Source organism: Scylla paramamosain, chromosome 28, assembly GCF_035594125.1.
Source record: "Scylla paramamosain isolate STU-SP2022 chromosome 28, ASM3559412v1, whole genome shotgun sequence".
Classification (NCBI taxonomy): Eukaryota; Metazoa; Arthropoda; class Malacostraca; order Decapoda; family Portunidae; genus Scylla; species Scylla paramamosain.
The window spans coordinates 18,214,751-18,229,750 of record NC_087178.1 but is presented as its reverse complement, the minus strand read 5'-3'; the positions used below and the strand labels follow the sequence as shown (position 1 = coordinate 18,229,750).

The 15,000-nt window shown below is 41.3% G+C and overlaps 1 long non-coding RNA gene across 1 annotated transcript in view; it reads left to right on the top strand.

Moving 5' to 3' along the window:
• LOC135115034 (uncharacterized) overlaps nucleotides 1-14,403 on the top strand; it is a 296,581-nt gene extending 282,178 nt beyond the window's left edge. The window contains exon 6 of the long non-coding RNA XR_010275772.1: nucleotides 13,539-14,403. This is a non-coding gene — a long non-coding RNA (uncharacterized LOC135115034). The remainder of the gene's footprint in view (nucleotides 1-13,538) is intronic.
• The last annotated feature ends 597 nt before the right edge of the window (nucleotides 14,404-15,000 follow it).

The window sequence follows — 15,000 nt, the reverse complement described above, 5'->3', positions numbered from 1 at the left end:
TGAGAGGATTGTAAGAAGCCATACAACAGCGAAAGAGGTAACCAGATTTATTGCAGCATAATTCATTTCATTTTATTTCCTCAACATAATACCGTAGTGCAGTGCTTGATTCATGTCTCTCTTGAAGTACGGCGCCCCTTCCCGCAGCATGCTAAAGGGATATAACACGACACTTCATTAACGTCTCGTCACTTTGAATGTTCTTGTCTCTGTAAGTCTGTAAGTCTCAAAATTACACTTCTCAGTATTGCTTATATTCTTTATTTAATCTTCTTTGAACTCCATTGTCACATAAATAGGCTGGTAAAACAACAACAACAACAACAACTACTACTACTACTACTACTACTACTACTACTACTACTACTACTACTACTACTACTACAATGATTACAATATTACAGTAATAATAGGGATAACAGTGATTATATTAATGAAAATGATAATGGTGGTAGTGATGGTGGCGTTGATAATAATAATAATAGTAATAATAATAATAATAATAATAATAATAATAATAATAATAATAATAATAATAATAATAAAAGTAGTAGTAGTAGTAGTAGTAGTAGTAGTAGTAACGGCAATATGAACAACAGCAAAGCGTAAGCCGTACACATCACGACAATTAATGGAAAGCGACACTCATGTAACACTCGTGGTACAACAAAGGCGCAGTGATATTAATTAATGACCACAAGACTAACACACCTGCTGCAGCACTGACAGGTGAGGCGTGCTGCTCACCTGTAATTTCCGGCTTGAGACATCAGAATACGAGGACAAAAGTCAATTTCCATTAAGCTACACAAGGATTTCAGGACGCAAGGAAACCGTGTGCTTGTATTTCACAGGGAGGCGCAAGGAGGATAAAGAGGCAAGACTGAATTTCTCTCTTAGTTATTTTTACTCACATGCTGCAAGGAAACAGAAGGGAGTTAATAGTCTTTTGTTATTATTATTATTTTTTTTCATCTTATTTTTTTCTGATGACTTTGTTTTCTTGTGATGGAAATTAATATAGTTTTTTTTTGTATTTTTTTTATGCCAGTTCATTTTTTTTTTTTTCTGTGATAAAACTGGTTGTATAAAAAGAAGTTAGTATGGAAACCTTTGTCATTCGTGTCCGTTTATTTAGATCATTTTTTTTCAAGCTTTCTATTTTTGTTGATCTTTTTTTTATATATATAATTATAAGCAAAATTTTAAGGTTTTGTTTCATTTTTTTCCTTCGTATTTTGTGATTTATTTATTTATTTGTTTATTTTTATTTATTTATCTATTTTTTGTAAATTTGAGAGCCAACATCTCGTCCTATCTCTCCTCTTTTTTTTTTTTTATCTGTTCCTTCCTTCCCTTCCTTTCATCTCCACCACTCCCTTCCCTCCTTTCGCCTCTGAATGTCTCCTCACCTCCCCTCTTCCGTCTCTCCCCTCTTTCCTTCACCTCCTCTCAGTTTCCTTTACTTCTCCCTCTGCGTTCCCCTCTTCCTTCCCCTCCACTTTTTCATCACCTTCATCTTTCCCTTGTTTTTTGTCCCCGTCTTTCAACACCAGTCTGTCCCTTCGTGTTATCTTTCATCCCAGCTCACTCTTGCAATCATACCCTCACTCTCTCCCTCTCACTCACTCACTGATGCACTCACCCGCACGTCAACTCATAATTCATACTCACGGGACCAAAAAAATTGTAACGTATCGTCCCTTTTGCAGAAGTTAACGGATGAATGTTATAATTACGTGCACTAACGAATCTGCTAATTGTTCTATTATTTGAGCTTCATTACAATACAATGTCTTTGATTACCCTTTCAGATATTGTTATTTTTAATGCAAAGTTATTGTTATTATTATTTTTTTTTATATCTTATTTTCATTTGGTGATTTCTTTGTGCAGTGAGTTACGTGAGGAAAATACTCAGGCTTATGAATGTACTCTCTCTCTCTCTCTCTCTCTCTCTCTCTCTCTCTCTCTCTCTCTCTCTCTCTCTCTCTCTCTCTCTCTCTCTCTCTCTCTCTCTCATCCCCGAGCACTTCTCACCCTCCTTTCCTCCATCTCCTTCTCCATTATGCCTTTGTCTAGCATTCCTCACTTCACATTATTCTCCTCCTCCTCCTCCTCCTCCTCCTCCTCCTCCTCCTCCTCCTCCTCCTCCTCCTCCTCCACGTTGCAATTTTCCCTCTTTCCTTCCTTTCCTACCTATCTCCCTCTCTTCTCCTCTCCCTCCCTCCCTCTCTTCTCCCCTCCCTCTCCTCTCCTCTCCTCTCCTCTCCTCTCCTCTCCTCTCCTCTCCTCTCCTCTCCTCTCCTCTCTTCCCTTCCTCCCACCTTCCCGAAGAACAATAACACGGCAGAGGAGAGACAGTGAACGAGCGTGCCAGAGAGAGAGAGAGAGAGAGAGAGAGAGAGAGAGAGAGAGAGAGAGAGAGATTTTTCTACTCTCCCTGCATCTGTACGAACATGGACAAAGAAAAGATACAGACAAAGAAAATATACATGAATGCTGAAGTTAAGATAGATTGGGAAAGAAATTGAACAAAGCAAAAAAAGAAAAAAAAATTCAGAGTGAACTTTTTGCTTATCTTCTTGTTCTTGTTTTTATTGTTGTTGTTCTTGTACTTGTTCTTCTGCTTATTATTATTATTATTATTATTATTATTATTATTATTATTATTATTATTATTATTATTATTATCATTATTAAGGTGGTGTCATTGATGCTGTTGTTGTTGTTGTTGTTGTTGTTGTTGTTGTTGTTGTTGTTGTTGTTGTAATACGTATAAGTAGAAGCGGCTTAAACAGTAGCAGCAGTAGTTATATTATTATGATTAGTAGTAGTAGTAGTAGTAGTAGTAGTAGTAGTAGTAGTAGTAGTAGTGGTAGTGGTAGTAGTAATAGTGGTAGTAGTAGTAGTAGTAGTAGTGGTAGTAGTAGTAGTAGTAGAAGTAGTAGTAGTAGTAGTAGTAGGAGTGGTGGTGATTGTGGTGGTCGTGATAGATTAATTTTTTTCTTTCTGAATTCGTGTTATTGTTGAATTTTCAGTTCTTTTTATTTTCTTCTGATCTTTCATTTCTTTCTTGTGTTGTAAGTTCAGATATGTTTTTTTTTTCTTTTTACTTCATTCCTCTCCGTATGTTGTTTTTTTTTTCTTTCCACCACCACTACCACCACCACCACCACCTCCTCCTCCTCCTCCTCCTCCTCCTCCTCCTCCTCCTCCTCCTCCTCCTCCTCCTCCTCCTCCTCCTCCTCCTCCTCCAGAACCCATCGCGGACAGACATCTTGTATTGGATAAGTAATTTAGAGTTTGATTTATACGCCAATTTTTTGTCCTTAACTTTCCCCAAACATTGTGCTTTTAGATTCCAGTTTTCTTGTATCGGTGTTTGTTTACCTCAGTGCGACGCGAGGCTCATCTCGTATGCGGCTGATATTTCCCTTCTCAATACGCCGAATTTCAATTTTATTCCTTCATATAATTTACTGAGGAATATATGTTTTATTAACCAAATGTGATGTCCATTTATTGATTTATTCGACTTTTTTATTTGTTTTTATTTACACTCGGCAGATATATTACTCTTTTTACGACCATATTGGGAGAAAATAGTAATCAGTCTACCGGTTCATTTCCCTTTTTTTTTTTTTTTTCTTTTTTTTACATTTTTATTCCACCAAACAAACATTTTTCGTTGAGAGTTACGGAGAGTCGGTCAGTGTCGCCAGTCAGAGGAGAGAGAGAGAGGGAGGAGAGAGACGCCTTTTCGAACTGGTAACACTGCTCTAGCTGGACGGACCAATCAACAAGCTGGCCTTCCTCTCCGCCGCAAACTTGTGTCCTCTTCAAGTCCTCTCTCATGCCGTGGCCTCGTCGTCTTGCCCTCCAGATATTGCAGTAATATACTTTCCTTTTATATATTTCCCGTGTGGGGCGGAGTGATACGTGGCCTAGTTTGTGGCGCGGAGGGAAGGGACGAGCTGCGATAGGCGGTTAAGCGGCTCCTGTTTTGATTTGAAATTACAAACAAAGGGATGATGATGTCCAGAGAGAGAGAGAGAGAGAGAGAGAGAGAGAGAGAGAGAGGTGGGGGGAGATGACCGAGGAATGAAAGGATGGACCGAGAGATAGACGGAAATGCGGACAAAATAATGGACAGAGGGAAGGACGAAAGGACAGACTGAAAATTGAAATGAAGGACGAAGAGAAGGATAGGCAAGAGGGCAAGAAGAATGAAAGGATGGGCCGAAAGATAAACAGAAATACGGACAAAATAATGAACAGAGGGAATAACGAAAGGATAGATGGAGGAATTGGATAAAACACGTATGATAAAAAAAAAATACAAAGATAAGGAGAAAAAAATAATGTGAAAGACGATAGACAGTGGAAAGAATAGACAGACGGACAGATGGACGGATAAATTGATGGACTGAGCAGTGGACAGTGGGATGGGCAGTGGGATGGAGGGGAAAGAGATAGACCAGCCGGGCATTTCTCAAGGGGGAGCTATTTAAGGGTCGACTGGGTTTATTATCGAGGCTGAGAGAATGGGAAGAAGTGATTTTCCGGAGGGAGAAACAGTTCCTCGTCGTGAGGTTATTAGTAAGGGAGGAAAGGGAGGAAAGAAAGAAATCAAGAGGAGGAGGAAAAGGAGGAAGAAGAGGAGGAGGTCGTGGTCAGTCTGTATCTCCCGTGAACTGGAAAACGTGGAGGCTAACTTCTTACTTTTCTCTTACTTTTCTCTTACTTTTCTCTTACTTTCACTTTTTTTTTTTTTCAATTTTCTGTCCAGAGATTCAAGATTATCCACTTCGTTTCAGCAGATAAAGTCATAATGCTTTACTGTAAATCCTCATGCTGGTACTGGTCTCATACACTTCTGCCTATCCAGGGTTCGAATCTCCACCAAGACTATCGGATGCCACTCAATATAGAATCGGCCTTTATCGGATTGGTCAGTAAATGTAAGCTGGGAGGTCACTGATGGACGCATATCGGAACTGACACGTCACAGTCCGCCTCATGAATGCGTTCTAAAGTGGGAGAGGAGGAGGTGAGCGCCGCGGCAATGCGTACTTAGTGAATGCCATTACCTTCCTGCTTCTGCTTTTGTCCTTTTCTTTCTGTGTGTGTGTGTGTGTGTGTGTGTGTGTGTGTGTGTGTGTGTGTGTGTGTGTGTGTGTGTGTGTGTGTGTGTGTGTGTGTGTCCTGGAGCTGTTTCGTCTGTTCAACGCAGTTTGCATAATTTGTCCTTTTTCCAACAATTTCTAAGTTATTTTCCCAACACACGCACTTACACACACACACACACACACACACACACACACACACACAGTTAAATTTTTTCAGGCAAACTAGCAAACAAACACGACATCCAGAACACGTGAAGCTAATGTACGCTTTCAAAAAACGCTACCAAGAGAGAGAGAGAGAGAGAGAGAGAGAGAGAGAGAGAGAGAGATGAACAAAATAACATAAAACAGAAAAAAGATATCCAGTTGGAAGCATAATCCTAATGAGATGCTAAACTACGTGAACAAGAAGTCAACGCAAAAAAAAAAAAAAGGAAGATTTAGAAGTGCAAATTTAAAGAAGACTCGGTTGGAAATGTAGAAGGAGGAGGAGGAGGAGGAGGAGGAGGAGTAGGGCTAGAGGATGAGGACACGAAGAGTGGAGAGAGAGAAGGGGGAGTTCGAAAATATGCAAATTAGGGCATCGTATCATTTATACTCAACGACACAGCCTTATCGACGCCTCCGTTCGTCGTTATCCTGCTCGCTGTGGAATCGTAAAGTCGAAAGAATCCTAGAGAATCCGCCTGAAACGAGATAATTCAGAGAGAGAGAGAGAGAGAGAGAGAGAGAGAGAGAGAGAGAGAGAGAGAGAGAGAGAGAGAGAGTCAGTCCTGGTCCATCTCGAAGGCAGGAAGAAGAGCAGAAAGGAGAGGGAAAAAAAGCAAGGTTGAGTGAAAGATAGGAAAGTAAAAAGTTGTGTGAAAGGCAGGCACGAGATGGAAGATGTAGAGAGAGAGAGAGAGAGAGAGAGAGAGAGAGAGAGAGAGAGAGAGAGAGAGAGAGAGAGAGAGAGACAGACAGACAGACAGAGACGGGAAAAGGAGGAAGTAGGAAGAAAGAAAAGTAATAAAAGTTGTAACAAAAGAAAATAAAGGAGAGGAAGAAAGAAAGAGAAATGAACTTAAAATATTACTGAGGAGAAAGTGAGCAATAAATGGAGCAATGGAAGCAGACCAGGAGGAAAAAAGACTTAGAGGGAAATAAGAGACGGACGAGAGAGAGAGAGAGAGAGAGAGAGAGAGAGAGAGAGAGAGAGAGAGAGAGAGAGAGAGAGAGAGAGAGAGAGAGAAAGGGAGAAATTCTTAAAGTAGCCGAAGAATGTTTTGAAGTCCACGTTTGCTCAAGGGAGGCAAGTTTAGAGAGAGAGAGAGAGAGAGAGAGAGAGAGAGAGAGAGAGAGAGAGAGAGAGAGAGAGAGAGAGAGAGAGAGAGAATGGATGGCGGAAGGGAGTTGCAAAAAAGAGGAAGAGGAGTAGGAGGCTTGCGTCAAATTTTCTACAGGTAAGAAGGCTCAGTGGAGGTTGGGGAGCTTAACCAGGTGTCCCGGGAACGTGCTGCCAATAATCCGCAGGTGAAGTCATCCTCTTTAGGGGAAGGTGAACATTGGCACCTGCCGAGGAAAGGAGGAGGAGGAGAAGGAGGAGGAGGAAGGTGAAGAAGAAAAAACTAGAACCAGTGAAGAAAAGAAAGCGAAAACGAAAGAAAGGAAAAAGAATATCATGGAGAGAGAAGAAAGAGACGAACAAGAAGTGGAGGAGAACGAGGAAAAGGTGGTGGAAGAGATGAAAAGTGGAGAAATTAAAAGAATAACAGCGGTGGTAAAAAAATATACGACTATCTCTCTCTCTCTCTCTCTCTCTCTCTCTCTCTCTCTCTCTCTCTCTCTCTCTCTCTCTCTCTCTCTCTCTCTCTCTCTCTCTCTCTCTCTCTCTCTCTCTCAACAAACATTCTTCCATTAGCTGCGCCGCTCGGAATGCCTTGAGGTGCCTTGTGGACAGTACTTAGGCGGGACTTTCACCCTTGTCGCCATTAGCTGAGAGGAGAGGAGCGACTGGAGGAGGAGGAAGAGGAGATGAGAGAAAATGTGAAGAGTAGGAAGAAGAGGAGGAAGGAGGAAGGAAAGGAGGTAATGAGTGATAGTAAGCAACTGCTGAACCGTGACCACGAGAATTAATCATAAATACTAACATTGTGATTTTTCCTCATGGTATTTGCTATTTATGTTGTTTTTTTCTGGTCTTTGTTTTATTTTTATGTGTATCGTGTGCGTTATTTATTTATTTTTATTTATTATTATTTATTTTTTTGTGACCTTGTGCGTCCTAACTGTATTTTCTTAACCTTGTATTTGTTTACTTTTTTTTCTTTGTTTTGTTTTATTTTTCTTCTGCATTTTTCGTTTTCTTCTCATTTTATTAGTCGTCCGTCCGTGTGTGTGTGTGTGTGTGTGTGTGTGTGTGTGTGTGTGTGTGTGTGTGTGTGTGTGTGTGTGTACTCCACTGTAGAAGAAACGAAAAAAAAAATACAGAAAAAATATTGGTTTCCGAAATTCAATAACATAAATTTTTTCACATGCCGTCTATATCTTCCTTCCTCCCATTTTCCCTCCTTCCTTTCTTCCCTCGTCCCTTCCTTCCCTCCTCTCCGTTCCCTTGTCCCTTCCTCCTTACATTCACCTTCCTTCCTCTCTCTCTTCCCTTCTTAAGTTTAACTCTTTCTAACGCAAACTCTTAATTTAACAAAACCCCGCATCTACAACTTTCCCTGTTTCACTTCACCCTCCCTTGCTCTCATTCCACGCCCTTCCATCATATTCCTTCCCTCTCTGTATATTCCTCTCCCTTCTCTTTCCTCTCCCCTCTTCCTTTCATTTTCGTATCAACAACACTCACAAAATCATTCTTACTTTCCTCCTTTCCCTTCATGACCTCTGATTCCTGCATTTGCCTCCTATTTTCCCTCCCTCTTCTCCCCTCTCCCTCTCGTCCCCTCTCCCTCACCCTTGCTACAATAGGGTCGTCAGCGCGGCCTCCCGTTCACCCTTAAGAGAGAATTATGGGTGAAAACTTTCTTTTTTACTCCTCATTATAAACCCTTAGCATCCCCACACTTCATTATTGGGGAGAGAGAGAGAGAGAGAGAGAGAGAGAGAGAGAGAGAGAGAGAGAGAGAGAGAGAGAGAGAGAGAGAGAGAGAGAGAGGGGGTGAAATAAAGAAAAAAAGAGAGGGGTAAAGATGAGAGAGAAAGGACTGCGATTTGGGGAAGAAAATGTGGAGAGAGAGATATATATATAGAGAGAGACGGACAGACAGACAGACAGACAGACAAGCAGACAAGCGAGTGACGGACAAGAATGGAAGAAGAGGAAGAGGGAGAGAGGTGAAAATATATGTAAATTGGGAGAAATCATATAGCATTGTTGTTCCGCAGAGAGAGAGAGAGAGAGAGAGAGAGAGAGAGAGAGAGAGAGAGAGAGAGAGAGGGAGAGGGGGGTCAGTATCACAGTCCAAACATCTGTCGTCACTGGACATTTTTTTGGATTATTCGACGCTCGCCTCCAAAATGAAAATGAAAATGATTGGAGAAAAAGAAAAAGTGACTAATTAAATACTGCAGCAAGTAAACTCTCTCTCTCTCTCTCTCTCTCTCTCTCTCTCTCTCTCTCTCTCTCTCTCTCTCTCTCTCTCTCTCTCTCTCTCTCTCTCTCTCTCTCTCTCTCTCTCTGTGGGATAATGCTATGAACTTTTATTTCCTTTCATTTCCCTTTCAAATCTTCTTCCGAATCCTTAACTCTTCAGCCTCTCTTTAGGCCTCCTCCTCCTCCTCCTCCTCCTCCTCCTCCTCCTCCTCCTCCTCCTCCTCCTCCTCCTCCTCCTCCTCCGAGAGTGAGAAAGGTCGTTGCCGTAAAGTTGAATTGACGGGTACAAGTTTTGGTTCCCCCGAAATATCTTAATAAGATCAGGCGCCCATTCTGTCCTTGCCCGTGTGTGTGTGTGTGTGTGTGTGTGTGTGTGTGTGTGTGTGTGTGTGTGTGTGTGTGTGTGTGTGTGTGTGTGTGTGTTTCACTTTAAGAAATTTTGTACCTAAGTTGTTTTTTTTTCCCCGGCCCTCAGTTGGTACACCATGAATAAATTTCCCTCAAAGTTTTATTTCTTTCCCTGACACGTGAGATTTATTTCCTCTGACGTATTTGCATGTATAGTATTTTCCTTTTTCCGTCAACATCCTTCCAATTTCTGAAGTCTTGACATAAAACTGTAATGTATGCTTTTTTTTTTTTTTTTCCAGATATATCAGATGCGTTGTATTTTTAATGTAAGTCTATTTTCAGATGTTTTCGTTCCCTTTCATTGTGATTTCCTCTTTTCCACCATTCCCAGCAGAGGCGTTCATATTTCTCCACTGGTACGATTACTGTGTTTGTCTATACGTGTAATTCGCTCTGTGTGTTTATTTTACTGCATATTTCATTGTGGATTTCTGTGTATTAAGTTTCATTGTTCTTAATTTTTCGTTCGGGTAAGTCTGATTTTCTGTTTCATTGCGTGTTTTTTTTAGATTTCGTACATTTGTGATTTTTTTATTTATTTATTTTTTTTTTACGTGATTGACAGTTTGTTTTTTTTCCGCGTATATTTTTTTACAGTTACACATCAGTTATTTATTTTTTTTATTTATTTTATTTATTTATTTATTTTTCGTATTAGGTGAAGTGCCGAACGTTTCCTGTCTTCCATTGTGTTCAGAACGCCTGGAATCTTTTACCTTCACATTCTTATTCTTTATTCATCAAGACCCTTTCTTTTTCTATCGCCTAACGAATTTTTCAGCAATGCTTTTACCGCAATTTTTTTCTTTTCTTTTTCTTTTTTTTTTTTTTAGAAGTTCCCTGTTTTATTTTTATTTTTATTCTATTTCTTTTGATGCTTTTTTTTTTGTGCCGTGTTTATCAGAGGCTGTGATGTCCCTGCGCCTCACCTGTCCACCACACCTGCCGTGTTTGTTTTTCATCAGCCACACCTGTTCACACCACACGGGAGGGCTTTTTTTTTCTCTCTCTCTCTCTCTACGAAAGCTTTTTCCGTTTATTCGTAAGGACATTTTGTTTGCTTAACTCTCTCTCTCTCTCTCTCTCTCTCTCTCTCTCTCTCTCTCTCTCTCTCTCTCTCTCTCTCTCTCTCTCTCTCTCTCTCTCTCTCTCTCTCTCTCTCTCTCTCTCTGTGTGTGTGTGTGTGTGTGTGTGTGTGTGTGTGTGTGTGTGTGTGTGTGTGTGTGTGTGTGTTCTTTCCCCCTCATTTATATTTCAAAAAGATAAAATAAATATAGGAAAAGAATTACATTTCTGGGAATTTTGTGACATTTGAGGAAAGAAAAGAATTGTCATTATTAAGAAAAAAATAAGATATCATTAAATTTCTTTCATAATACCGAGAGAGAGAGAGAGAGAGAGAGAGAGAGAGAGAGAGAGAGAGAGAGAGAGAGAGAGAGAGAGAGAGAGAGAGAGAGAGAGAATATGTCCCCTACGCATTCAACCATAATTGTTATTTCATCTCTGATAAACTTGGGTGGTAGTGACAAGACCTCTCGTTAGTGTGTTGTGAGTTTGGGAGGGGAGGAGGGAAGGAGAGAAATGGGGGGAAGGGAGGGAGAGAAATAAGAAGTGGATGGAGGAACAGAGCGAGCGGGGAAGGGAGGGGAAGGAAACTTATAGCATGGAAATAAGGAAAGAAGGATTGTGAAAGGAAAAGTTAAGGGAAAAAAAAGTAGAAAGAAATTGAGTGACATGTAGATTAATGATGAGAGAGAGAGAGAGAGAGAGAGAGAGAGAGAGAGAGAGAGAGAGAGAGAGAGAGAGAGAGAGAGAGAGAGAGAGAGAGAGAGAGAGAGACTAACTGCTGAAGTGGATTGAGAGATGGAGGGGGGTACAGAGAAGGAAGGAAGGAGAGGAGATGAAAGAGAGGACCGGGGGAGGAAGAGGAAGAACAAGATTAATATGAATGAAGTGAAAGGGAAAGATGACAGGAAGGGGAAAAAATATCGTGTGGAAAAGGAAAGTCCGATCATTTTTGCTCCTTTTTTTCCTCTTTAATTTCCTCCTCTATCTGAGTCACCTCATGAATATTTTAACACCCCATAGTCTCTCTCTCTCTCTCTCTCTCTCTCTCTCTCTCTCTCTCTCTCTCTCTCTCTCTCTCTCTCTCTCTCTCTCTCTGACCGTTTTAGAAGCACATAATTCATTGATAGATTGTCTAGACTCTGGGAACTCACAATAGATAATATTTCATGTAAGAGGGGCACTGGCCAAGATCAACAAAAGCTCGAAAAAAAAAAAAGCCCATTTGAGTGCCAGTTCCCAAAGCGAGGTCGAAAAGGATCATCACAAACTGAAGGATAAGTGTCTTGAAACCTCCGCGCTTAGAGAGATGAAGTCTCAGGAAGGAGGAAATACAGAAATAGGCAGGGGATTCCAGATTGCACTTGATTCATATCCACTATCATCCATTTACACTTCCTAGTCTTCTCTATCAGCGGCTAGAAGTGGTTAATTAGTCCTCGTTGCGACCATTGCACTCCTACTGCCTCGTGTTGTGTTTATCAGGCGCAGCGAATTGCAGGATTTGGGACAAGTGTTGCATTTACTTCCGTCAATATTCTGTGTTGTGGATATCTGATGTTTTTACCTTCGTTTGTTAGAGTTTTGCATTACTAAAAAAGAAAAAAAAATCCTCTTGTATTCTTTCATGAGTTCTTGTTTATCCTCCTCCTCCTCTTCCTCCTTTACTCTCCCTATCCTGCAGCTAGTTAGAAGTAATTACCAAACAGCCTTGCAGGGGCCTAAAGGTGAGTTGCTGTTTGGCTGTCCTTTATAATCCTTTGTAATCCCTCTCCTCTTCCTCCTCTTCTCTACAATTCCACCTTTCTATTTCCTGACTTTTCTCTCGTCCTTCCATTTCTGTCATTTCCAATCTTCATTACTCCCTCCTCTACTTCTCCATTCGCTGTTCCATATGTTCCCTCTCCCCATCCCCCATTACCTCTCCCTATGCCCCCCTACTCCCCTCCCTCTCCCTTCCACTCACTTCCATTACACCTGCTGTAGCGTCCACCATGAAACACTCTCGCTTCACATACGAGTAAGTCCATTTTCATTATTGAGTTTCTGTATGTGTGTGTGTGTGTGTGTGTGTGTGTGTGTGTTAGGTAAGTAAAAAAAAAAAAGGGCTTTGTGTCCATCAGTTTATAAACAAAATACTCCCAATCGGTCTTTCGCAGAAACACACACACACACACACACACACACACACACACACACACACACACACACACACACACACACACACACACACACACACACACACACACACACACACACACAAATTCAAATACCAATCCTATGAAAACCACGATTCAGCTTGTCCTTTATTTGTTTACATGCATAGCGGAAGCAGCACCGTGAGAGGGAAGGAGAGAGAGAGGGAGAGGGAGGGGCGCCCTACCTAACCCAGGCAGGCAAGCAGGGTGAGGGAGGCGGGCGAGTCGCGAGGGTGTCCAGACCAGATTGTGTCAGTGATAATTCGACCTTCAACGGGAACACGTGACACGCCTTGGCCAATTCAGGGAAGGGAGGAAAGGGAGGAGACGGAGGGAGGGAGTAGGGAGCAGACGTAATGAAGGAGGAAGGGAGCAAGGAGACAGAATGAGGGAGAAATGAAACAGATAGGAGACAGAATGAGGAAGAAAGGAAGCCAGGGAGGAAATAAAATGAAGGGAGGAAGAGAGCATGGAGGAAACGAAATGGGAGAGGAAGGAAACAGGGAGGAAACGCAATGAGAGAAGGAGGAAGCATGCAGGACACGCAACGAGGGAGGAAAGCAGAAGCAGCAGGACAGGGAGCAAGGCAGGAGGGAGGCAGGGAGGTTAGGTTAGGGCGTGTCCAAGCAGGTGACACGGACGTAGACGTTAATTGCAGCAGGTACACGGAGAATGGCCCGGGGTGGTGGGTGATAGGGTTGCTGCCTGCCTCGCGCTCTGGGAGTTCGGCGCCTCGGTAAACAATGTGGAGATCCTTACAGTGCCGCGGGTGTGAGGTGGTGGTGGTGGTGGTGATGGTGGTGGTGGTGGTGGTGTGGGGGCATCGTGTTGTATTTAATGGTTGACTTTTTCGTGTGTTTATTTTTCTTATAACTGTTGCGTTTTTTTTTTTCCTTTTTGTTTTTTCCTGTGTTTTCCGATGAGTGTTGTAGACTGGGTGACAGAGAGAGAGAGAGAGAGAGAGAGAGAGAGAGAGAGAGTAGTGTGTGTGTTTGTGTGTGTGTGTGTGTGTGTGTGTGTGTGTGTGTGTGTGTGTGTGTGTGTGTGTGTGTGTGTGTGCGTGTGAGTTACTAATGTTGGTAGATACACGCCACTCAAGCGGTGCGGTGGAGTGATTAGAGATGCCAATCTGTCACTCTTAATTCACATCAGGGTTCGGATAGCGGGCCCAGATCGAGGCAGCTGACACCTGGACAACACTGGGCGCCTCGGACCCTCTAAGGACCGTGCGACACACCACTGGACGCCACGGTAATCACGTCCGTGGCTGCTGGGAATATGACCCGTATTCTGAAACGCTTTGCTCTCTCACAACGACTATTTTCAAAGGCCACAGAGATGAATCACTGGGTTTTCAAGAGTGTTCCTCCTGTTAATAATGTGGAAATTTTGTTAATCTGTCACTTTAACTATTTAAAAACAATCCTTAAAAATTTCTGTAGCTTCAGTTACGTAGAGCCTTTTCAAAATAGTAGAGAGGCGTAGACTGTTTTCAAAGGTCACAAAGATGATTCACCGGGTTCTCTAGAGTGTTTCTCCTGTTAATAATGTAGAAATTTTGTTAATCTGTCACTTTAACAATAAAAACAGTCCTTAAAAACTTGTGTATCTTCAACTGGAGACTTTTCAAAATAATAGAGAGGCGTCGCATCAGTGTTTCAAAATAGGGTCTGCGCTGCATCTCCACTACATATAAGTGACACGGGTTTTAAGGGTGTTTTTACAGTTCCAGTGACAGATCAACAAGATTTATACGTTATTAAGAGGAGAAATACTCTTGAGAAGCCGGTTAATCATCTCTGTGGCCCTTGCAAATAGTCGTGGCGAGAGAGGGAAGCGTTTCAGAATGCGAGCCAATTAGCCGTCACGTGGACAGCCAGAGAATACAAAATATTATGTAGCTGCATTCTGTGTATTTATTTATTTATTTATCTATTTTATTTTTTATCGTTATTCAAAATTGCTTAAAAATTCTTGTGTTGAAGGAACAGCCACGAGCATTTTTTTTTCTCGCTTATTTTGGGAATAGTAATAAAGTGTTTTTCTTATTCAGTTTATTGTATTCTATTTATTTATTCATGTATTTATTTATCTTATTTGGGAACGAATAGGATTTTGAATTTCATATCATTTATTTTTTTTCCTCCTTCCCTTTTTATTTATTCCTTGTTTATTTATTTACGGTTATTATATTTAAGAATGGTTCAGAAAAAAATGACAGTTATATACATATTTTTTTCAGTCTTTGGTCGGTCTTATTTTCAAGTAAAAAAATTGCATACATACATACATACATACATACATACATACATACATACATACATACGATCTCATACAAATCTGATCACCACCCTATATACATACCTATCTACCAACATACACACACACATATACCCATCCATCCATCCATCCATACATACATACATACATACATACATACATACATACACACGATCTAGTACGATCTCATACCAGTCCAATAACCACTTACACACCTACCCACCTACATACATATATCCACCCATACATACATCCATCCATCCATCCATACATACATACATACATACATACATACATACATACATAAAGGCACAAATAAATTCACGCACATCGG